Source organism: Chelonoidis abingdonii, chromosome 1 (genome assembly GCF_003597395.2).
Source record: "Chelonoidis abingdonii isolate Lonesome George chromosome 1, CheloAbing_2.0, whole genome shotgun sequence".
Classification (NCBI taxonomy): domain Eukaryota; kingdom Metazoa; phylum Chordata; order Testudines; family Testudinidae; genus Chelonoidis; species Chelonoidis abingdonii.
The window spans coordinates 218,602,942-218,628,426 of NC_133769.1; the positions used below are offsets into that span (position 1 = coordinate 218,602,942).

At 43.1% G+C, this 25,485-nt stretch overlaps 1 protein-coding gene and 1 pseudogene across 3 annotated transcripts in view; both read left to right on the forward strand.

Moving 5' to 3' along the window:
- Nucleotides 1–25,485, forward strand: part of LOC116822169 (dystrophin-like) — an 836,401-nt gene that overhangs the window by 187,035 nt on the left and 623,881 nt on the right. The window lies entirely within an intron of this gene.
- On the forward strand, nt 10,978–11,107 carry LOC142046169 (U4 spliceosomal RNA; annotated as a pseudogene).

The following is a 25,485-nucleotide window of genomic DNA, read 5'->3' on the forward strand; positions in this document are numbered from 1 at the left end:
GTTTTTTTTTTTTGAGATAATGAGAGTGAAGGAGTTGATGAGGGATTTGAGAATGGCTGAGATTAGATGGAGGGAGTGAGCTGGAAGGGCACAATAGGGTAGTGGGGTGAAATGATTGGAGGGAAACACTGGGAGATGAGTGACAGGCTAAGGACAGGCAATGAGGGGAAAATTCACATAAAGATTAGGAGGAAGATTGGGGGCATCATGATGAGTCAAGAAGTAACAATGGCATCAATAAAAATCTGCTGTGCAAAGCAAATGGTGGTAGAGTCAATGGATGATGGACTCGAATCCTGAAGTTGATGGTGGAGTCAGGCTGGAGCAGGGGGTTATTGTAGTCCACAAATAGAACTTGCTTTGAGAGGGTTTGGCACAGTTTCCTGACTCCCCAGATATGTCAGTCTGTGGTAAGCTGGAGGAGGGGTATGTGGCTTAACAGGATGAGGAAATCTGTTGGCTTTCTGAGCAGCTTCTGTGGAGCAAATCTAGAAAACTGGAACCTGGTACAGTAACTCCTTGCTTAACATTGTAGTTATGTTCCTGAAAAATGCGACTTTAAGAGAAACGATGTTAAGCGAATCCAGTTTCCCCTAAGAATTAATGTAAATAGATGGGGTTAGGTTCCAGGGAAATTTTTTTCACCAGACAAAAATCTATATATTATATAGACACACACACACACTATAAGTTTTAAACAAACTATTTAATACTGTTCACAGCTATGATGCTTGTGAAGCTTGGTTGAGGTGGTGAAGTTAGAGCGTGAAAGAGGGTGAGATATTTCCCAGGGAATGAACTAGCACTTGGGCTGAGCCCTCAAGGGTTAACACATTGTTAATGTAGCCTCTCACATTCTACAAGGCAGCAGGAATGGAGGAGAGGGGAGAAAGCGTAGCAGACAGAGACAGACACACACCTTGTGTGTGGGAGAGAGAGATGCACACTGCCCCTTTAAGTAAGCTGACCTACTCTTAAGTGCATTGTCTTTAAGTGGATCAAGAAGTTGAGATAGCACCTGCTGCCCCAAGCTCTCTCTGTCTCTGTGTCCCTGTCCCCTCCCTGCTCTATATGGAGAAGCGGTAAGTGGGGTGCAGGAGCAGGTGGGAGGGGGACAGCCTGACATTTAGCGCTACCATATCCCCCTCCCTTGCTCAGCAAGCAGGAGGCTCAGGGAGCAGCTCCAAGGCAGAGGGCAGGAGCAGCACATGGCAGTTGGGAGAGGGACAGCTGAAGTGCTGATTGCTAGCCTGCTGGGCAGCTGCTGCACAGGGAACTTAGGGGAGTGGGAAGCTGAAAGGGGATTGCTGGTATGCCCTGGTTCCGTGCCCCCACCAGCTAGCTGCAACAGGGGCTGCTCTTCCTGCAAGCAGTGGACAAAGCAGACGGCTGCCAAGCAATGTCTGAAGGGACCATTGGACAACTTTAAATGAGTATGTTCCCTAACTGATCAGCAATGCAACAATGTTAACTGGGATGACTTTAAGTGAAGAGTTACTGTACTGAGGTGGTTCTATGAATGAGAATGACATCAGAGTGGCAGCACAGCTGGAAAAAGTTATTATGCCAGTACCTCCCTCTTCCTAGGTGGAAGTTGTTGCAGGAAAGCAGGGGTTTTAGGCCTTTCCTACGAGACCTGACACTGGTGCTGGTAGATGTGAGACCCAGAATGTATAAGGGGAGGGGCTGGCTGTTGGAAATGAGGCTCTCTGGCAGGCAATTGCACCTGTGTCCCTTCTCCAGGTTGGGTTACAACAAAAATATCTGGCACAAATAGGTAAGGTGGCATATTTGTAAAAAAGAAAACAAAGGATGGTTTAGTGGCAACATTTTTGGGGGTTGTGAAATATTCTTGTTAAACAGATTAATACCATTTTAGTATGTGCTGGTGCTGCTATTGACAGCTTCTGACTCAACAGCCTTATGCATATTTGTCAGAGGAGAGGAAGTTTTCCAATAATCTGGAGCTCTGAGAGAGTTTATCATGAAACTGAACATACCATTAGCATTCTCTTTGAGCAAAAGAAAAGCTTAGGTAGTGTCTCCACTCATTTAGCTTTTCCCTGCAAGCCCTGTACAACAGCTATTCCACTGGGTTGTTCATTCCTGATAAATACAGAACAGAATAGCAATGTGCAGTCAGTAGAGCAGAAAGAAACAGAAAACAAAACTCTCTAATAGCATCAGTCAAGGAGGATGAGGAGTAGCCAAAATCAGGGAGTGAAGAAGGAGGTATCCCCGCTCTCACTTATTTTAACCTGTGGCATTCCATCCTGGGAAAAAATTGTAATTTAAAAAAAATGCTGAGAATGATTAAATGAAGAACTGACAACTTTCCACAAAGAAAGTCTTGGGACAATAGGACGTCATATGAAGAACTAAGACATATGGTCAATTTACAAATAGTTCATCTTGAAAAATATATTATTTAGGCAGGTTACATGAGAAGGCCAAGATATGCACTTAATACAGAAAATTATTATACGTAGCCTTCTACCACAGGACTTCAGATCATCTCAAAAATATTAATACATTGTCTTCCAAGATAAATGACTTAATATTCCCTCCATAAAATAAGGACATGCTCTTTCTTTTATTAGGACACCACGTATCAAATCCAGATCATCAGAGCTATAACTGGTTAGGGGCCACACTCAAAAGACCAAAGGTTCAAATCTGTATCACAATTATCCATTTTTTAAGCCCTTGCTTAGCTGACATAATCTCTCCCCATAGAATTAAACCCACTCATTCACTGGAACTAAATTCCAGATCTTATATTTCTTAACTTCATGGGAAGTGGCCTGAAGTTCCTCCTACTATCTTGCCACAAGTAGCAGAATACCACAGAGTTGGGGTTAGGGCAGGATGATCTCAGTTGTCCACCTGAAGCCGTACTGCCATTTTTATTACAAATAGCTAAAATGAAGTAATCCGGAAAGAGAATTGGAGACAGAGCTTGGGGATTTTCTGAGAAAAACACTGATTCCAACTTCTTCTGTTTTTGTTGTGTTGATGTAATTGTTAAGTGAAAACTGTACGGAATCATGAGACTCCTACTTTACAAAGAATAGCTTCAAGGCACAGGCATTTGAGGAACCTTTCTGCTGGGTGTATTGAGTATTTGAGTGTTGCAGCATTATAGAATAAGAGATCCAGAATAAAGATCAGATGAGCCCCAGCAGAAGTGGGTTCCAAAGGTGCAATCAAGGAATGGCATTAAAAGTGACTGAGAAGCAAACTTGAGTAAGGTTTTAGGAAGTGTTATTGTGTTCCATTGGAGAGTTGCAAGGGAAAGATGGGATAATGGTAGATTGTACGGTACACGCTTGGATCTGCCTTATCTTTTTCCCTTATGCTCGATGCTTCTCTGCAATAGACTAAGAATGTGTGTAGGATGGTATTTGTTTACAGAAGTTAAAGCAGTGTCCTTACATGGACTGCAGTTTCTTTAGTTCTTACCTTCTGAGTAGATCCTTATCTTTAAAAATCAGGAGAGGAGAAGTAGTAGTGGGCCCTTGGTGGTGTTCATTAGAATCATCGACTTTCTCAGTTTGGTATTTAATGTTACAATATGCAGTTCTTTACAAGGTGTTCCTTTCGTATACAGACCTCCAAAGATGCTATATAGAGCAGCAACAGTGCAACTAGCACTGTGACTAGCTTGATGTTGTATAAACACAGGAGCCTGAACGGGCAGGGTGATACTTTGGTTTTACTTAGTGCTTATAAATTTGCCTTTTTCAACTTTTTATGTCTAGTCACGGGCAGGTGAAAAATTGTAAACATAAAAGGTAAAAAAAAACCAACAAAACCATGGTAAAAAAATCAACAATGCCCCTTGAAGTGTGTGTGTGTGTGTGTGTGTGTGTGTGTGTGTTCAGTCTTTCGTCATCTGTCTGATGCTTTGCATGTAGAATTCCTTGTATGGTGTCAACGTCTACTCCTAATCACTTCCATCTGTCTGTTTTCCTAGTACTCAAAAGTACACTAAATAAAACTACTACTAACTTTCCCGTTAGGGCTGTCAGTTAATCATAGTTAATGCAAGCGACTAATGCAAACAGATGTTACCAGATTTAAAAAAATAGTTGTGATTAATCACAGTTTTAATCACACTGTAAAACAGTAATAGAATACCAATTTAATTTTATTATAAGTATTTTGGAATTTCTTTACATTTTCAAATATCTTGATTTCAATCACAACACATAATACAAAGTGTCCAGTGCTCACTTTATATTATTTTAAATTAAAAATATTTGTACTGTAAAAATAAATAAAAGAAATATTATTTTTCAATTCACCTCATAAAAGTACTTCAGTGCAATTTCATTATTGTGAAAGTGCAACTTTCTGGTGTAGAATTAGTATTTTTTGTTACAGAACTTCACTCAAACATAAAACAATCTAAAATTTTAGAGCCTACAAGCCAACTCAGGCCTATTCTTGTTCAGCCAATTGCTAAGACAAACAAGCTTGTTTACAATTATGGGAGATAATGCTGCCCGCTTCTTATTTACAGTGTCACTTGTAAGTGAAAACAAATGTTTGCATGGCTCTGTTGTAGCTAGTGTTGCAAGGTATTTAGGTGCCAGATATGCTAAACATTAATATGCCCCTTTAAGATGAATAACCGGGAACTGTTGGCTGACCTTTGGTCAAGTAGATTGGATCACTGAAGCAGCCAGTGATTCTGGACAAATGTATGAGTTATTGAAGGGTTTTTGTCTTTAAACTGTTTGCTGTTCAATATTGTATACATTGCTCTGAACCATGCCTGAGCCTGGGACTAATAGTGAAATTATTGACTTCTCTTTTCTTCCTTTTCATTGGTCTTGTTTTTGAGAAACAGAGGACTATTTTTATTTACTACTTGAATCAGCCTGGACATTTGAGAAAATATTTAAAAAATAGATAAGAAAATTAATCAAGGAGGATTTCAGCCAGCTTAATCCTGCAACTAAGTCCTTGTGTGTAACTTTAAATATGTTTCCCTCAGTAGGTTAGGAGCAAAAACCATGTTACAGATGTTAGTAAATCCTAGTAACTAATTATGTTTACTCTCAGGTTTTGTTGTGTTTCAAAACCTGCGGGAATAATGAGTGGCCAGTACTGACTCACAGCATGTATTTAGGATCAGACGTATATTAAGGTCATTAATAGCAAGAGATACAATTTGTCTAATGGCTTAGGGATCTGGCTGGGAAGTGGGAGTGTGAGGTTCTGCTACCAGCCCTTCAGCTCACTTGCTGTGTGACGGTAAGCAAAACACAACTAGAGCTGTGCAAGTTGATCTAAAGCAAAAATGTAATGGTTTTATCAACAAAATGAAAGTAAACACATTGTTTAGAGTTTGGGAATTTTAACTGCTTTTTAAAAAATAAAAACCTCAAGGATATTTGGAAATGCCATTCAGGGAGGAGGAGGTGCTGTTGGGGCCCCACTCTCTTATACTTGATAGCCCCATGGTGACCAAGATTGAAATCCATACTCTGCCTGATTCAGAGCAGGGATTTGAACTTGAGCCGCCTATGTTTGCAGGTGAGTGCCCTAACCACTGGGCATAGCATATTCTGGGGTATGTCTCTCTCAAGCTCTCCGACTAAAGCTGCTTCACATTGTATAATGTGAGATGGAATCAGTAGCCCATTGGTTAGAGCACTTCCCTTTGGAGATGGAGCACTTGAGTTCAAGGCTACGTCTACACTGCACGATTATTTCGAAGTAGTTTAAACCGATATTACGAAACCGATGTTATAAAATCAGTTTTGCGCGTCCACAATGCGATCACAAAATCGATTGCTTGTGTCCATGGTCCAAGGCTACCATCGATTTCAGGAGCGGTGCACTGTGGGTAGCTGTTCCTCAGCTATCCCATAGTTCCCACTTCCGTGTTGAGAGCACAGTGCCTGATGGGATGGGCCAGAAAACATTGCCCCGGGTGGTGCTGGGTACAGCCTCACCCCTCCCTTTGTGAGGGCAGCAGACAACCCTTTTGCGCGTTTTTCGCGGAGTGCATTGAGCAAACGCCATGCACAGCATCATGACCCTGAGATCACAAACGGTATCCTGACCGTTGTCAACACCTCGCGTACCCTCGTGCTGACTATACTGAACAATGAACTGCAAAGGCAGGAGGAGAGGAGGAGGGCAGCTATTGCTGAGCGGCGAGGACAGCAGCTGACGAGATGGAGCAGAATTCTCCTAACCGCTGGCCCCAGCGTTTTGGAGCTACTGCTATTAACGGGGCATCTACTACCCATTGAACGCCGAATTTGGGCACGGGAAACAAGCACAGACTGGTGGGACCGCATTGTTTTGACGGTGTGGACGATTCGCAGTGGCTGCGAAACTTTCGCTGCGTAAGAGCATTTCTTAGAACTTTGTGAATGCTTTTCCCCTGCCCTGAAAGCCGTAATACAAACATGAGAGCAGCCCTCACAGTGGAGAAGCGAGTGGCAATAGCCTCTGGAAGCTTGCAACGCCAGACAGCTACCGGTCAGTCGGGGGATCAATTTGGAGTGGGCAAATCTACTGTGGGGGCTGCAGTGATGCAAGTAGCCAAAGCAATCGTTAAGCTGCTGCTACGAAAGTTTGTGACTCTGGAAAATTCTCCTCTCTTTTTTGGATGGCTTTGCTGCAATGGGTTTTTTCCGAACTGTGGTGGGGCCATAGATGGAACCCATATCCCTATCTTGGCCCCAGAACACCAGGGCACCCAGTACGTGAACCGCAAGGGGTACTTTTCAATGGTGCTGCAAGCACTGGTGGACCACAAGGGACGTTTCACCCACATCCACGTGGGATGGCCAGGAAGGGTTCATGACGCTCGCGTCTTCAGGAGCACTAGTCTGTTTAAACGGCTGCAGCAAGGGAATTACTTCCCAGACCAGAAAATAACCGTTGGGAATGTTCAAATGCCTATAGTTATCCTGGGGGACCCAGCCTACCCCTTGATGCCATGGCTCATGAAGCCATACACTGGCAGCCTGGACAGTGGTCAGGAGCTGTTCAACTACAGGCTGAGCAAGTGCCGGATGGTGGTAGAATGTGCATTTGGCCGTTTAAAGGGTCGCTGGCGATCATTACTTACTCGCTCAGACCTCAGCCAAACCAATGTCCCGCTTGCTATTGCTGCTTGCTGTGTGCTCCACAATCTTTGTGAGACTAAGGGGGAGACATTTATGGCTGGGTGGAGGCTGAGGCAAATCACCTGGCCGCTGAGTACGAGCAGCCAGAGACCAGGGCGATTAGAAGAGCACACCTGGAGGCGCTGCGCATCAGAGAAGCCTTGAAAACAAGTTTCAGCACGGCCCAGGGTACGGTGTGACTGTTTGCTTCCCCTTGATGAACCCTCCGCACTTGATGGACTTATTCAGTGTAAGCAACCCACCCTCCCCCCTTTTCATTACAGGTTGGCGAAGGAAATAAATTCTGTATCGTTTAAAAATCATTTATTATCATTAAAAGTAATTATGCATCTGTTAAAAAATCATGAGTTTTCCTTACTAGATTTCCCTGTAAGCAACCCACCCTCCCCCTTTCGATGTATTCTGTATTACAAAGGAACTATAAAAAAAGGCAGAGAATTAGGGAAGGTCCCTGACTGCTGTGCTTTGGAAGGAGGGGGAAGGGAAAGGCTACTAAGCACATGTGTAGCGTAATTACAGCCTTTTCCTTGAACTCTGCAGGGGTGTGGAGGAGTAGGCGGGTGCAGAAAGCCTTCCACCACGCGTTCTTACACGTCTGGGTGAGGAGATATGGGACGTGGGCTTGCAGGAGAGTTATATACAGGGGCTGCAGTGGCACTCTGCTACTGTGCTGCTCTTCCTGAAGCTCCACCATGCGTTGGAGGATTTCAGTTTGAGAACGCAGCAGATCCAGCGTTTCTTCTCTCCAACGCTGGTCTTCCTGCCTAGCCCTCTCAGATCGTTCACTGGCATCTTTCCTGTACTTTGCTACCACATCCTTCCAATCATTCTGTTTATCCCTCTCATTGCGTGTTACTTCAATAATTTCTGTGAACATTTCATCTCGCGTCTTCTTCTTCCTCCGCCGTATCACAGCACACCCTCGTGATGGCATAGGGACTTCTGAGAAATGTGCAGCTGCATGGGGAAGGCAAACCAGGGTGATAAGTATGTGGAAAGATACCTTTTACAGAGCAATGATAGTACTCTTTCACATAGAACACTATCCACCTTACAGAGCACATGTGATCTCTATACAAGGTCGCATTTTGTAGCGTTTAAATATTCAGTGTCTGTGTGACTGGTGTGGCACACACACAGACGCAGGTACGGCCAAACGTACGTCCACGCGGCGATGGTAAGTGAGGCTTTTAAAATTTTGACTTCTCCGCCGTTCATATACACAGTGATCTATATGATGCCTTGCTCCTGTTAAGAGGAGCCTGCAAAGCCCAAACCCCCCTCTTTCACATCCACCAACAGCGCATGGCTCCTATCATATACGATCACTGCTAGTGATCACCCTACATCACCCCCCGCATCGCGTTGCTGGTAGCAGGGAAGAATCCTGCTTGCCAGACGCTGAAAACTCGTCGCTATCCCTCCTCCCATCCCCCCGCTCTGGCCAGTAGCAAAATCGCCATGTCTGCCCCCTGTTTACATTCCTGATGTTCTACAAGGTAACAATGGATGATATCTCTCTCCTGACAATAGCACCGCAGGAGGCAGATCGTTTGTTTATGCAATGCCTTCAGTGCAATGCCTTCAATGCCTGCAGTACCAAATGTCTTGCAAAATGCAAGGCGTTGAAAAGTTACCTACTATGGGGGAACGGAGAAGGCTGTCTTGGCCAGAAATGTTCTCATATAGCATAAGGGTTTTTGAGTTCCTCCACGATCGATTCATGGACATTAATTTGGAGGATTTTCACTCCATCCCCAGACATGTTAACGAAATTTTCCTGTAACAGTAATGGCTGCGACTGCAGCAAAAGCCCTGGTGTCAATGCGATCTACAAAAACCGTCTTGTTTTAATCCGTGTTTGGTACAGAATGAAGGGACACTTACCGGAGGTCGCTTCCATGGCTTCACTGTCTGGGCTTCTCGCTTGGGAGCGCAGGGACTGTGATTCTTGGGTCTCAAAAAGATCCTGGCTGTTGGGTTTTACGGACTGCTGTGTGCTATCACCACGGTCATCTTCATCCTCAATTCGTCTCCATCTTCCCCTCGGCTACATCCTCAGAAACACTTGATATTTCAATCCAAAGTCTGAATCCACGGACAGGGGTGGGGCACTGGTAGCGCTGAACCCCAAAATTGCATGTAGTTCAGCATAGAAGCGGCATGTTTTCGGCTCAGAGCCTGACCTTCCGTTTGCTTCTCTGGCTTTCTGGTAACCTGTCTAAGTTCCTTCAGTTTCACTCGGCACTGAAGGGAGTCTCTGCTGTGACCTTTATCAGCCATAGACTTTGAAATTCTTTCAAAAACTTTTTCATTTCGTCTTTTGGAACGCAGTGCTGTGAGCACTGAGTCCTCACCCCAGATAGCGATCAGATCCAGAACCTCCTGTGTGGTCCAAGCTGGCGCTCTTCTTCGATTCAGGAGACTGCATTGTGACGAGTGCAAATGAGCTCTGTGTGGTCACCTGTGTGTGTGCTGACCCTCACGGTGGACAATCAGGAAATGGAATTCAAAAGTTCGCGGGGATTCAGGCTTTTTCCTGTTTACCTGGCCAGTGCATCACAGTTTAGTGTCCGATGCTATCATGAGTGCCCCTGTGACAATGGTTCTGAAACCCAAATTGGGAGTGGCTCACTTGGGGCAGAGTCAATCGCTCCCTTCTGGTTTCTAAAAATTGAGTATGTCCTGCCTGGACTGTCATAGCCACGACTGCCTGCCTCCAAGTGACCCCCCCCCCCCACGTTTATGTCACAAATAAGTCTATGTTTCTTATTCTTGTATTCCTCACGACTGCATGACAGAAATGGGGGGTGGCCCTGCCACAGGTAGCTGCAGAGGGTTGGGAGAGAAGTGAAGCAATGAGTGCGGTTCTTGCAGGGAGAACCCCCTGTTAATACAGCCTGGAGTAGCTGCGCTCTTCTAATACACTTGATTCTTCCTTCAGAGGAGTAGCCGTTAGTCTGGATCTGTAAAAGCAGCAGAGAATCCTGTGGCACCTTATAGACTAACAGACGTCTGTTAGTCTGTAAGGTGCCACAGGATTCTCTGCTGCTTTGACTCTTCTTGTAGTCAGGACTGACTCTATTTTTAGACAGCATAAGGGAGGATTGACTCAGTGGCCAGTGAGTCAATCCCAAGTTTGCTTTTGCGTTGCGCCCCCGGCTGATTTTAGCCAGGGGCACTCATGATAGCAGTGGACAGTTTAGAGAAGGAGAGATAACCGTCATGTCATTGCCAGTTTTCTCTGGCAGTAGACGGTACAGAACGACTGGTAACCATCTCTGCTATCATTGCAAAAGCAATTGAATGCTGGTGTGTAGCGCTCGAGTGTCGCCTCTGTCTCCACGGCATCTAGTACACAAATGGTGACGGGAAAACAAAAAGCCGACGGTCTCTAGTGCTGCCGTGCTATTGTTTCTGCAAGGGCAATCCAGGAGAAAAATGTGCGAAAGGACTGTCTGCTGATGTTTTTCCCGGAGCAAGGATGACTGACGAACGTTTACCCAGAACCCCCCGTGACCATTAACATTTGCATCAGGGGCCGGGGGATCATGGAGGACAGAACGGGGGTGCTGAGGACTCCCGCTATCCACAGTCCTCAGCAGTCTCTTAAAAACTATTTGCATTCTTGGCTTAGCGCCCAGTGTCTGTAGCTTACAACACGGTGTCTTTTATGGTTCACGGAACAGCTATTCAGTTTCCTTCCCCTACCCCAGCACGAGAAATGAAAGTTAAATAAAGCAATCCTTGAGTACTTACAATGTCACCCTCTTTTACTGAATGCTACTGACAGAGGCGAATCTGCAGCACTGAGGAGCATTAGAGCTTTGCACAGTGGCAGTATCATAACCAATGAAGTTAATCTGAGGTGTGATTATTGCTACTTGAAAATCCGCTCTGCTCCTTTCCTGGTGGTAGATGGTACAGTACTACTGGAAACAGCAGAAAACTGTTACCATCTCCCCTCTTTTTGTTACACTCACCAGTAAATGGGACAGAACGGATAATAACCCTGTGTAAATTTTTTGAAAGGAAAATGGGGATTAACTCACTTGGGACTGGTCAATCCTGCCCTTTACGGTTAATAAAAATAGAGTCAGTCCAGACAAGAATAGGATACAGTGTATTAAAATCAGTGTAGCACAGCGCAGCTGCTCCGCATCAGTATTCACAGAGGGAGCCGCTGCAAGTAACGCAACCGTTGCTTCCCACCTACCTGGGCTACCACAGCAGCAGCCCCCCCACCCATTGTTGGCATGATGTTATGAAGAATGCATGAATAAGAATCACAGAGTAGTTACTGAGATCAAATGAGGGGGAGGGAGCCACCATGGGCTATGACAGTCCATGCAGTTCAGAATCTTTTCTTTACGCAAAGAGAGGAAGGGGTCTGATGAAGCTCAGCCCCCAGGTGATAAGATGAAGACAGTTACCAGGCGTTCTGTACCATCCACTGTCAGAAAAAGGGAGTCATTCCCATTTTCACCCGGAGCCCCCGGCCACACTCAGCCAGGAGCAATCACTGGGCAGCCGTCTACCCCTGGGGAGGGGCAGAGGAGCGGATACTGCTCTTCACCGCAGCAGCATCGCGTCTGCCAGCAGCATTCAGTACACAGAGGGTGACATTTACAGTACTCAAGGAATTATTTATTTCACTTTTTTTTACCGTGCTGGAGGGGGAAAAAAACTGACGAGCTGTTCCGTGAACCACGCAAGACACCGTGTATTACGCTGCAGACATTGGGCGCGCAGCCAAAAATGCAAATATTTTTCAGAGACCGCTGTGGAGACTGGTAGCTGTAGTCCTCATTACCCCCCCCTCCCTCCCTCCATGACCATCCGTTTGAGTGTCTGGCTTCCCGTTACTGTTGTCACGCACCGCTGTGTATCCTGTAGTTTATTTTTCAAAGGCTTTGGCATTTCCTGTTCTTTAACGGAGCTCTGATAAAAGAGATTTGTCTCACCATACAGCGATAACATCTGCTATCTCCCGTAAGGTTCAATGCAGGAGATACTTTTGCATTTGAACTGCATCGCCACCCGTGGTGATCAGAGCTGGACACGTGAAAGCAGGAAATGTCACTGTAAAGCTCTCGGGGATTTCCCTGTTTACCGGCACTCCGCATCCGAGTTCGGATTGCGGACCAGAGCGGTCAGTGGTGCACTGTCCTGCCTAGAATAATAGGCAAGTGTAACAGAGATCCAGTGTATCAGAGAGCACAGGTGCTCCGTGTCAGTATTCACAGGGGTTGCCCCTGCAAGAAGCACACCCGTTGCTTTCCTCCTCCCTCAACCTTCCTGGGCTACCGTGTCATTTCCCCTCCCCCGTTTGTGTCATGAAGTATTAAGGAATACCAGAATAAGAAACAGAGACTTGTTAGTGAGAGAAAATGATGTGGGGGGGAGGCACTTGGAGGCAGCCTCCGGGGCTATGACAGTCCAGGCAGAATGGACTCTATTTTTAGATACCATAAGGAGGAATTGACTCATTGCCAAGCGAGTCAATCCCAAATGTGATTGCAAAAATTTCAGCCCCAAGTTTCAATGATTAAGCTTGTTATTAGCCGTTCTGTCCTATCTACTGCTAGCGGTAGCAATGTTGCCCTCGATGTTAAGCATTTAGGCGGTTCTCCTGGATGGTGGGCAGGTCTGCAGAACTGTCTACCACCAGAGAGGGGAGGAGCGGATACTGCTCTTCAGTGCTGTAGCGTCCCGTCTACTACAGCAGCATTCAGTACACATAGGGTGACATAGAAAGTAGTCAAGGAATGATTTCTTACCCTTTTTTTTCACGTTGTGGAGGGGGGGAAATAAAACTGAGGAGCTGTTCCCTGAACCACGCCAGACACTGTGTTTGACCCTACAGACATTGGGAGCTCTGCCAATAATGCAAATAATTTTCATAGACTGCTGTGGACTGTGGGATAGCTGGAGTCCTCAGTACCCCCTCCCTCCCTTCATGAGCGTCCATTTGAGTCTCTGGCTTCCCGTTACGCTTGTCACGCAGCGCTGTGTATCCTGCAGTTTTTTATTCAAACGCTTTGGCGTTTCGTGTTCTGTAACGGAGCTGGATACAACAGATTTGTCTCCCCATACAGCGATCAGACCTAGTATCTCCCGTACGGTCCATGCTGAAGCTCTTTTTTGGATTTGAGACTGCATCGCCAGCCGTGCTGATCAGAGCTCCACGCTGGGCAAGCAGGAAATGCAATTCAAAAGTTCGCGGGGCTTTTCTGTTACCTGCACGCTGCATCCGAGTTCAGATTGCTGTCCAGAGCGGTCACTGCAGCACTCTGGGATGCCGCCCGGAGGCCAATAACGTCGATTTCCGTCCACACGAACCCTAATCCAAGTTATCACTATCGATTTTAGCGCTACTCCTCTCGTTTGGGAGGCGCTACTCCTCTCGTTTGGAGGAGTTACGAAAATCGATATTAATGACGACGTCATGTGAACGGATACAGCGTTAAATCGGTATATCGGCCATTAAACCGATTTAAAGTCGCAGTGTAGACCTGGCCCAAGTCCCTGCTCTACTGAGTAGTTAATTATTTATACAAAGTGGAACAGCTTCAATGTCACCAAAATGGGATGAACAGTTAAGTTAGGCAATGAAAGTAATGAAAGAGTACTTTGCTCCTTAAGTATAAATTAGGTCTGTATTTGTGGATATGAGCAATGTGTGCAAATGAGTTTTTAAGCAGCCCTTATTAAAACTGGCATTAATTATAGCATTTTGGGTGAGCTGGTGAACCCACTGAGTAAGCCATTGCCTGATTGGCTGTAGTGGAAGGGATGTATCATAACTTGTTATAAATCTTTCTAAGACTTAGTAACAAAAAGCTTGTTATTTTATTGTTATTATTTCATGGAATTATTTTATTATATAACAAAAATATGTATAGTAACATACAAAACATGAATAAAAATGATTTTCTTACACCCTGCAGGTATATATAATTAATATTGAGTATCTGGTTTGTAGCCTCAAAAATAAAGCTAAAACCCCAGGCCTTGAATGAAGCTGGAATTTAGAGAAAATAGAAATGGGTTTTCTTTTTTTTGTTATATGATATTCACTAAAGCACAAATGTGACTTCATTTTCTGATTTAACGTTGCCTTTCCTGCTTTTTCATGACACTTAACTCAGATTTTTGTTAGTTAAGTTATTACTTATTTTATCAACTAAATTAATACCCACAATCTTAGCTTTTATATGGCTGGAAAAATTGTCAAGTACAGTGTTTGATTGTTCAGATTATGGTGTCAGATTTACTGAGGATGGGGATAGCTAACTCAGATGTGCCATTGGTCCAGCCATATTACAGGATTGAGCAGCTCAGCGAGTAGTAATGAGGAAGGATCGTGAAATATGTTAGGCCGTTGTGGATGTTTTTGAATCGATGCACAAATATTTATGTTTTCCCTAAAAGGTAGCCAAAGCAAGAATAAACTACTCTGTGTGTGACCTTAAGAAAGTCACTTACCCTCCCTGTGCTTTTTTCCCTATCTGTAAAATGGAAATAACAATCTCACAGGGTATAACAACCATTATTGTCTTTGAGGTGCCCAAAGGGAAGACGCGGAGTGTCCTATTTGTTGCCATTTCTGGGTGAGCACCCTTCGTGGTCTGTACTGTAACTGAAAGCAGAGTAATGAGAGAGAGAACCAGGCTAGATTATTTGGGAAAGGTAAGAGTGGCCTATTATGGGACCAATTAACAAGACTGCTGGTTCATGTCTCATGATGGTATCTGCCAGCTCAGGATGTATTGTTCGTTCAGTCAGGTGGAAACTATCTCAGAACAGCTTGTTGTTATAATTTGGGTAAGAGGTGATCTCACTTTTATCAGGAAGTATTTCATAGTGCAGGTTTGTGGATTAACACCTTGCCGCAGGGATTGTACAAACATGTGAAGTGCAATAAGGCTGTTGAGGAGAGATGAATCAATGCTGACAATGGCTATTTTAGTACATTCACTGGGATTCTGTGTTGGGCTCAACACTGTGGGGCTTTTTTTTTTGTCCATTAAGCATTGAAAAGTGCTATATTGACATATATCAGGTCTGGGCTGAAGCAGCTGGAATTTGAGATTCTGTTGTAACCAGCTCCCTCTTTGCTACTCAGCTCTCTTCAGTGCTGGAACTGAAATCTCTCTGTATATCCACAACATGGGCATCAGCTCTGAAAAGTTTATCCCCACCACCTTTGGCTTTCTTATGGAGAGGCCATTTTAAGGAAAGAACAGATGAAGTTCATTCCCTGTGCTCATTCCACTTTCTGATGAGACGGTAATTAAGGGAGCTAAATGTGAAATGTGAAGACGGTGTTTGAGACAGGGATACCTGTCTTCTAGAAACTGAACTGAGAGGCCACCATTTTATTCCAAAGAGGCTGCTGAAGAGCTGCCAGGTGATAGTGACTGAGTCACTCTTATGAGACTTCAGAACATATGGAGGTTTGGTTCAGGTAAACCTCTTACAGTTCAGATGCATATCCAAGGTTTGTTGGAACTGCTGGGATTTATTGCTTCCTTCTCTGTAGTGATTCTGGGGCTCCTTAACTGGAACTGGCCTTAGGTCCTCTATTTTCTTAGGTCTTGTTTGTGCTACCATGGTAAATCCACCTTAATTACTCTAATCTAGCTACATGAATAACATAACTGGAGTTGACGTAGCTTAGGTCAATTTACCCCAGTGTCTTCAGTGTGCTGCATTGACAGGAGACACACTCCCATCGATTTACCTTTCTCTTCTCATTCTAGTGGAGTACCGGAGTTGACCGGATCACGCTCTGCAGTCGATTTAGGGGGTCTTCACCCCCGCTGTATCGATCACAGCAGTATTGATCTCTGGTAAAGCCTAAGGCTTCTTTACACAGGGAAATTAAAAGATCAAGCAGATCTGAATGGAGGGAGCATGTGGATTTCCCCGAACAGCAGGGCCCAGCACATCTGCCAACCTTTCTCCTATCATTGGTGAATTCATATTCATTGCAATTTGTGTGGTGACAGACAGACTGACTTTAATCTCTCAATAAATCGTATTTAATATAGTCAAATTAATGCTGTGAGGAATGATAGGAATTAAATGAGCCTTGCACTTTACATTTAGGTGCAAGACAAACGGGGATGAATTGATGTTAACACCTCGAACCAGGAAAGTTAACATGCAGAAGCATGATGGTTAGGCTATAGCAAAGAACAGACTGATCTTCAAGGGATGGGGAATGCTTATTTTGAAGAAAGCAGTGAAAGTGGAACAGACTGGCATGAATCATGTACATATACTACCAAGGGAACTTACATGGACAAACAGATCCTCTCCCACTAGGTCAGATCCTCTCCCTCTGTTGCAGCTACAGTGAGTCACTGAGCCAGCACAAAGTGGCCAGAATCCAGCCCTAACAGGCCAGATGAAAATTTCTCCAGCATGAGGGAGCTCTCAACTGGCATAAAACCAGCATATCTGGTTCATTCATTCACTGCCATCCCCATCGTGGCATCAGGGACATGAAGAGGTGTGTTAGGAGCAAGATGCTTAAGCTTAAACTGGCATATGGTCTCCTGGGTAACACAGATAGCTGGTGTAAATTAGAGCAGCTCATTGAACTACTCTAACATATCTCAAGTCTGGGCTGGAACAGCTGGAACTTGAGACTCTACTTTAACCAGTTCCCTCTCTGCTACCCTGCCCTCTTCTGGACAAAGAGGATCTTGGTGCAGGAAGGAATTTAGGCCAGGCTGCCCAGCCAAAATGTTAGAAGGAAAAAAAAGAGACAAGTAGGAAAGAAAGGTCACACTAGTTTGGAATGCAAAATACTGTATAATCCTAGAAACATCACTTGTACCCATATAGATGAGTACCTGCAGCTTTTCAGAGCAGATACATTATGCAGACTATTTCTTTTGTTTTAATTGGATTTTCTCTATTCTTAATAAAACTTGTTTTTAATGACACTGCTTGAGATATTAATCACTGTGGTCCCTTCCTGCATCAAAACACATTCTGGCTTCTTGTGACAGGCTGTTAGGGAGGAAACAATATCTATCTGGGAGTTCTTGTGTGTGTAACCCTCACATGAGGAGGGAGAGAAGATGTGCCATTCAGGAGTTGGTTTATTGGTTTATTTTAGTTGCAGCCAGTCGGGGAGTGGTGAAAGCCTTGTATTTTGCTTTCAGGAAGATATAATAAGTGCGTTGGGGAAGCAAGCATCGAGGTTGCATTGAAGAGAGGGCCTGAAGCCTGCCTGCTTTCTGCCTGCCCAGTACTGGCATTAACATTTCACACTGGGATTTTTAGAATGTCAATGGTGTTGTTTTAATTGCTGGGACATTGTGAGGGGAAGGGGAAACATACCCAAACCACAAGCTGTCTAGAGTTGTTGTGTACCTCTGAGGAAACAAATAGGACTGGGCTGTGAGTCCTCATTTTTTAGTACTAATTATCATGCTTTGGACTTGTTCAACATTCTAGGGATGAATTTGACCCTCCAACAGCAACCTGTGAGGTAGTTTTCAAATGGCTCAGTTCGGGGATGAAAAGGTCACACAGCAAGATCAAGTGGCAAAATCAAGAGTGGAACCTAGAGAATTCTGGTTGCCCTTTCTAACCAATGGGAGGCATTCCCTCCACCTGCAAAGGAAGCAAGGGGAATGGCAATCTGTGGGGGCTGCCAGAATTGTGAGTAACTGTGTTACCTCTCAGCCTCAGCAAGTGAAAGTTCTGCTACTGCCAAGCTGCAAGACAACTGTTTGCCTTGCCAGCAGTCTTTTCTGGACTCCTCAATCCAAACCTTGCCTCGCCAGTAACAAACAGTGAACCTGTCTCCTGAGTTCCCTGGAGATCTCTCTCTACAGTGTCCAGCCCCCTCAGTGAACGCTTACAAAAGTTATTAAATTTGCTGCTCCATTAAAGAGAAGATAAACTGCAGTTCATTAATTTAACTGGGATTTGACAAACTCTTATTTCAATCACAACAGTGAATTGGTTTACAGCAAGACAAATTTATTTAAAAAAGGACATAGGTTAAAGTGAAACCAAATATAAGGAATAAAAATAGAAAGGCTTACAAAGAAACAAAAGTAAAAATGCGCTTTTAGGACAAATTTAAATTCAGCAATTTACAATCTTTGCCTAAACAAGTTTCTCACCTAAACTCAGTTCCCAGGAACTTCAGTATCCTTGGTTGAAAGATCCAGTGTTCTGTGATTTCCAGAGCTCTGGCCATTTGAATTCCTCAAGTGACAGATCCAAATGGCTTTCCATTTCTGCTTATATCTCCCAACAGCTTCTTGCCATTCTTTCTTTCCTGTTGACTTCCTATCCCCCCCGATGATTCGTATGTAACGGGGCTTCTATTGTTCTGATTCCTTGCTGATTAATTTATGTTTGAGACTGGTAGGTAGCTACCTTCCCTCCTATTTAGAAGAAAATCTGTTTTTCCCTGTATTTGGTCCCAGATTTTAAAGCATATAACCAGTGACTACCCAGAATTCCTAGTTAGTGTTAATGCATAATTTCACAGTGCTATTAATCATGAGCATGCCACAGACTCTCATAAAAAACCTTATTTGATACACTTTTATAATACACTAATACTGTATACAATCAGCTGATCTTCCGCTGGGGTGTAGATGCCATATTCTCTTCCCAAAGTTCTTTGACCCTACTTCAAGAGGCAAGAAAGCTTCCTAGGGTGCAGTCTCCATCCTCTGTCTACATTATGTATTCATCTCCGGCTACTTGCTCTCCTAATGGCTTTGTTTACCTTCACGTAAGTGCGCTTTCTCTGTCTTTGGTCACACATTGGCTAGTTTACCTCAGAGGCACATTTAAGCAAGTGGAACCACATTCCTGTCTGGAACAGTCATGGCTTAGGCACTGCTTCCCTAATACATTTGCAACACATATCGATAAAGTCCTTTGTGGGTTTACTGTTTGTACATCTCACCAGAGCCATAACTTGGAATTTTTGCACCTGAGGCAAAGGCCGGCTCCAAGCTCTTTGGCGGTAATTCAGCGGGGGGTCCCTGAGTTCCTGTCGGAGGGAAGGACCCGCCGCCGAATTGCCGCCGAAGAAGCGGCAGCGGTAGAGCTGCCACTGAAGCACCGCCGATCACGGTAGAGTTGCGCCTCTCTGCTTTGCGCGCCCAAGGCAAGTATCTCACTCACCTTGCCCTTGTTACGGCACTGCATCCCACATGGATATTAATGATTAGTGAATTATTAGTTTTCCAGTGATATACTACGTGCCACCTTTTGGATAGATATCATGACAAGAGTTGCTGACACAGAGTAGTGAACCACCAATGGGCCTCTGTGTCACAGAAGAGCCTTGAATTGGTTAGTGAAGAAACTGGGTTCATGTCTTAATCAGTTTCTCTGGGAGGCTAGTTCAAGGATATTTATGGAAACTGGCACTAATTTCTCTCCTTACAGCTGAAAGCATTAAATTACACACACACACACACCCCATGCTGGAATGAAATGTTAATCTTCACTGCAGTCATGTGCTCTCAGATGAGGTCTATGGTATCTCTTTGTACGCTCTGAGATGGTATTTAGCACATGTAAGTTATTTATCTTGCTGATTAGGTTGTGAGTGTCCCACAGTGGCCCTGTATCTTGCAGTAAAGTAATAAGGTGGCCTGCAGTCTCATTACTGTAGGCAGAGTGTAAAAGCTATGTGAGAGGTTGTGAGAAAATCTGACTGCATCAGTGCAGGGCAAGCTGGTTTGTCTGTAAGAGAGCACACATTTAATTACTGGGATTTAGGAATTTCAATTGGATAGGAATGTTCTTTGAAGTTTTTAATCAGTTTTTTTGGACACTGTACTGTTTACCAGGTATTGGCTATTCAGCAGTTTAGTCCCTATTGTCTAGGTAAAATAGAACTTTTAATCTTTTTTTGGCTGGTGTTAGGGTTCCTGCAGCAAAGGGCTCCATCACATTTCTAATGACTGGGGGAGGAGGACTGTACTTAAATCGATCTATTTGTATTTGTTATGTAATCATTGCTTGAAGGAAGTTGAGTTTCTGAAACATTAAATAATATAGAAGAGGTGAAAGAATACAAGTGGAAATTTGGTTTAAGGAACACATCAAAGGGGCCCAGTTCTATGATGTTGAGAAAAGGATCTCTTTCTTTTTTGTATGCGTTTTAAATTATTCTTAGCTTGATGCTCTCATGGTGGATGCATTCGGCTCAAACCAAGAAAATAAAAATTCAGGTCCTCAAGGAGCAGGCCCCTTGTAATTCTATTAATAGCTTATTTAATAGCATAGTCTGAAGTTGAATATTATAGTAAATATTGTTAACCTTAGGGAGCAACTAGCATGACAGTTCTTAAGCTTATTCCTTTGGGAGAGCAGGTGGGACAAAAGGGGGAGGAAAGAGAAAAAATCTTGAATAAAATAATTACTAGAATGAACTATTCCCTTATTCACCTATTCAATTATTCTATTCAGTGTTTATGAGTATTGATAGTCTCTTCCCGTAGAACAGCTTTAGGGGCTCTGACCCTTTAATGTACAGAAACTGTAATGCATGGAATAGGGAAGGTGAATTGGTAAATAGCATGGCAGCAAATTGTCCACAAATAGGGGAGATGCTGAAACACAGTGATGTGCATGTGTATGATAACTAAATGATGCACTGGTGATCCTACAGCTGGTTCTTTTGGGGTGGACCCCACCAGGAGCCCAGTGGAGTCAGTGGTGTCTGCTCATGAAGTGCTCCTTTTAGTATGTGGGTCTAAAAGAGACTGAGTTGTAGAGTGGAGAAACGGGTTGATTCTCAGATTAGCACGTATGAATGGGATTTAAAAAAAAAAAAAAAAAAAAGAGCTACAACATATGATGAAATCTGGGGCCCCAACATGCATTTAAATGAGATGCTGGTAAATCCTTAATTTTAAAAAAATGATTGCAGGAGAGAGAGAGCATAATATCCAAACAGCATTTATAAGCAGGACAGATGAGGTGTATGTTTTTCTGGAAGCGTGTCTGTTACATAGCATTAGCCAGTGCTGTTCCTAGGCTGTTGCCACAGCATGGGACTCAATTGTCTGTGTAATGGGGTGGCAGGGAGTTGCTTTGTTAGTACTTGCTCTTTTGGAATAGATTCGTGACCTTCCACTGTGCTGGCTCCCCATGAACCCCCTCCACCCGGAAAGATAAGTAATCTTCCCTGACTACCGGTAACAAGCATAGAGATCCTGCCTCTGAGTATGCTTCTCTGGGCACTTTCCAACTGTGCCAATCATTCTGAGTTAACTCATATTAGCATCCTTGCACAGACTACATGGATAACAGTTGGCTGAAAACAAGAGGCATTCGAATAACTGATTTTTCAGTTTTCTGGCCGTTCTGAAAAAAATTAAAAAAAAATGTTTTGAGTCAAGCTAATGTTTTGTTTGATCTGACATGAAATGTTTTGTTTCAAAGTCAAGGGAGCTTTTTTACACTTTATTTTTTGAATAAAATTGGAGGAAAGTTTGAAATGAAAAGCTATTTTGAACTGAAATGTTTAATTTTGAAATGTTGAAAAGAGAAGCTTTAACTTCAGATTTTTTTTTCAGCTGAAAAATATTCAGCAAATTTGACATGAATTTGTGAAATGTTTCAGCCAAGCTCAATCTGTATTTTTCACCTTTCCCTGTCCTCAACCCCCTATGTCTCACAAACTGCAAAACATGCAGCTGGCCCGATCCCTAAAGGAAACAAAAATACATATGAATATGAATTACAGTTGGAAGGACAAATTCCTCAAATGTACCTGTTTTTTGGATAGTTACTGTAGTGTGTGAGGGAATGAGAATAATAAGGTAGGGGAAAAGAGGGTGTATTTATTGATAAAATGTTGATAAAATAAATCATACAACTCCAAACAATTGACTATTTCACATTTGGAATTATTCACGGTTTTTTATGAGCTCCAAAATAGCTCTTTTCAAGCCTTCAGCTCCTCTCTCCACTGAATTTGAAGCTCTGCTTGGACCCCCAAGGCCTAGCAAACTTGGAGAGATTTCTCCTTACAGATTACTGGGTTATAAAATAACTGTAACCACTCTGGAAAAAAGTCATAAGCATAGCTGTGGGCAGCTCAATTAAAACCTCTGCTCAGTGTGAAAGTGTTAGTGTGCAGAAGGAGTGAAATAGAATAATAATACTGAAAAGAGAATAATGCCATTATAAAAATCAATAGTATGCCGTTACCTGGAATAGAATGTTCATTTTTGCTCACCTTATCTCAAAGAGGCTATAGAAGGGGCATAGAAATGGAAGTAATTAGAGACTTGGAAAATTTCCAGCTGAAGTTAGATTGAGAAGAATGGTATAGAGAAGGCAAATGTGGAGTCTCTATTTATCTTTTTTGATTTATAAAAGAACAAGGGGACACTGAATGAAATTGAAAAGCAATATATTAAAAACTAGTCAAAGAAAATACATTCTTTACACCATGTATAATTAACCAGTGGAACTCACTGCTACTAGATATTATTGGGGTCAAGAAAGGATACAAAAAAAGTATTTGACATTTTTGTGGATGATGAACACATCCACAATTACAAATGATAGGGAGAAAATAGAAGGGATTTTATGAATCCTTTACTTCAAGGCACAGACCGACCTCAAGCGGAAGGTGGTTAGGAAGAAACTTCCCCTGAGAGCTACTTATTCCATAACATTTCGACCATTTCTCCATCCCATTACTGAATAGAAACTTCCATTCACCATACTGGCTGTCAGCTTGACTGCAATTAATGACGTAAAAAAATGAACAAATTTCCTTGTTAATACTTTGGCCAAAAGGGAAGATGGAGGGCTCATACAAATGTTTTCATGTAAAACCTACCTAACGTTATATGTATTGTAATATTGTATTGTTATATTTATTGCAATATTTTGGCATTAAATTTTTGACTCAATATCAAAAAATCGAATATACTGTCTCCCTGTCTTTGTTCATCTTTCTCTTTCTTTTCTCTGTTCCCTCCACTCCTCATCTTGTTTTTTGTTGTAGTATCTGTTTCCTTTTTTTCCATCTGTCTTCATTGTCTCTTTCCCTCTCATCTGATTTCACTTCCTCTTTTCCCCCTTCCTTGTCTGTGTTGTGTTTCCACTCTTCCTTGGGGTGCACGGCTGGCATTCCGATTCAGGGTGCCCAGTCAGACCTATGTTAAATAAATGGGTATCTTTCTCCAGAGCTACAGGCAAAGTGTTTTGGCTGCTGCAGCTCTCAAAGAAAGACTGGAATAACATACATATCTTAGGTATCACAGCAGCCTATTTTCCATGCTGCTGTCATCCTGTCTGAAGTTGAGCAAGATTAGATTCAAGCAGTGCAAACAAACACAGGGCAGGTACATTGCTGCCACTTTGAACTGTATGTATCACATTGACTCTCCTGTCTGATATTATTAAGCTGCAGAATATATGGTGGATGTGAGTTACATGCCCTTGATTTTTTTGTAATCATTCAACAGCTTTGGGAATGTTTGATGTTATGTTACATTGCCCAGTGTCTACTTGTCTACCCATCTTGTTATTGATCACCTCGTAGTGGATGACTTATTTTTTTTACTTTTCATGCATATATTTTGCCTTCCTTTCATTGGCTATTATTGCCTCTTTCTTTTCAAATACCTTCTCCATCTCATCATCAGGCTTCAGAGCACTTACTGCCGTCATAGTTAGAATCCTACTTTGTGTAGCATCCTCCAAGAAAGTGAAGTTCATATTTCTGTGTGATTTGCCCCTGGAGTTCCATTCAGCTTTTCTTTACACTCACATATATGTTTTCACACGCAAAAGCATTTGTTTGATTGTGTGGGGGGATTTCTTTTTAAGGCTTCTGCAGAGGTAAAAAGATTTCTCTTGTAAACTTTCTGCTTGCCTGTGCACTTTAATTTATTTCCACATTTGGAGGACATCTCCTCTTCTTCCTCAGCTCAGGTGTTTCCAGTACAGCTGGGAAAGTGGTGGGTAATTGTGACATATTTTCTCATCTTACTATGTTGTTGTTTATGCTAATGATGATTGTGGCTCTCTGTTTCCATTTAATTTTGGCATATTGCCACTCTTGCAGCGGAAGCCAAAGGTGACTTCATGCCATTCCATTTTTTTTCCATTTCCATTGAAATAATTCTTGCATACTATGCTACAGGTGAGTTAATGACAACTAAATAAAGTAAATAATTGGAGATATACCAGTCTCCTAGAACTAGAAGGGACCTTGAAAGGTCATTGAGTCCAGCTCCCTGCCTTCACTAGCAGGACCAATTTTTGCCCCAGATCCCTAAGTGGCCCCCTCAAGGATTGAACTCACAACCCTGGGTTTAGTAGACCAATGCTCAAACCACTGAGCTATCCTTCCCCTCTCCCCTTACCCCTTAGGAGGAATGCAAATGAAAGGCCATGTTCCTTGGGGAGAAGGGAATAATCAGTTAATTTTCTGTAACATTTATTGAAAAACACAGATCTCTTCTCTCCCCCTTCGTAATTTCAAATTCATTCAAAGTTTCAGGAAGTTTGGATAGATTGTGTAAACCAATACAATATGGCTTTGAGTAATGTGATTTTGGAAGGTTTTGGAAATTTTGAGAGAGGAAAATCCAAAATGGTAGGACAAACACATGCACCTTCCTCCCTTCTTAACAATCATAATCATACTTAGCAGAAGCGGTGGGGCCTTTCCATCCGGAGGTCTTAGTAGGGTTTACAAACATGAATAAATGTAGTCTTAAGACATCCCTGACAGGTAGATAAGTTGTCATTCTCATTTTACAGGTGAGAAAACTGAGATGTACAGAGTGGCTAAAGGGACATAATGGTAAGACAAGAAATTTATAGTGGAACCAGGAACTGACTCCAAGTCATGTGCTTTAATTAAAAAAAAATCCTTGTTAAGAGAGAAAAAATAAGTTTGGGAGCTACTGCCACCTAGTTGTTATGCCCACTTCATATTTGTTTGTTGGTTTTGTGAATAAAAAGTAGAGTCAGGTTAAACTGGGTTCTCAGAGATCTAGTGGCTGCAGGGAAGGCAGAGCCTTCTACCACCTCCATGGAATGACAAAGACCTGAGTTTGTTCTATGATTGTGACCTGTGTGAATTATGGACCTTCTCTCTCTTAGCTTCTTATTCTGACATCTGGGATCACTTGGGACAATCAAGCATGTAATCCTAGATACTTTCATCTCCTGTATATCTGGGAGATGGGGGACAGCACATTCTCATAGTGGGCCCCTTGGCTCCTGGATTTGCTCCCCTTTTCTCCTTGTTTGGACAGCGCCTTTTAGCCCTCAGGCACAGTTGAGGCCTTGCTGT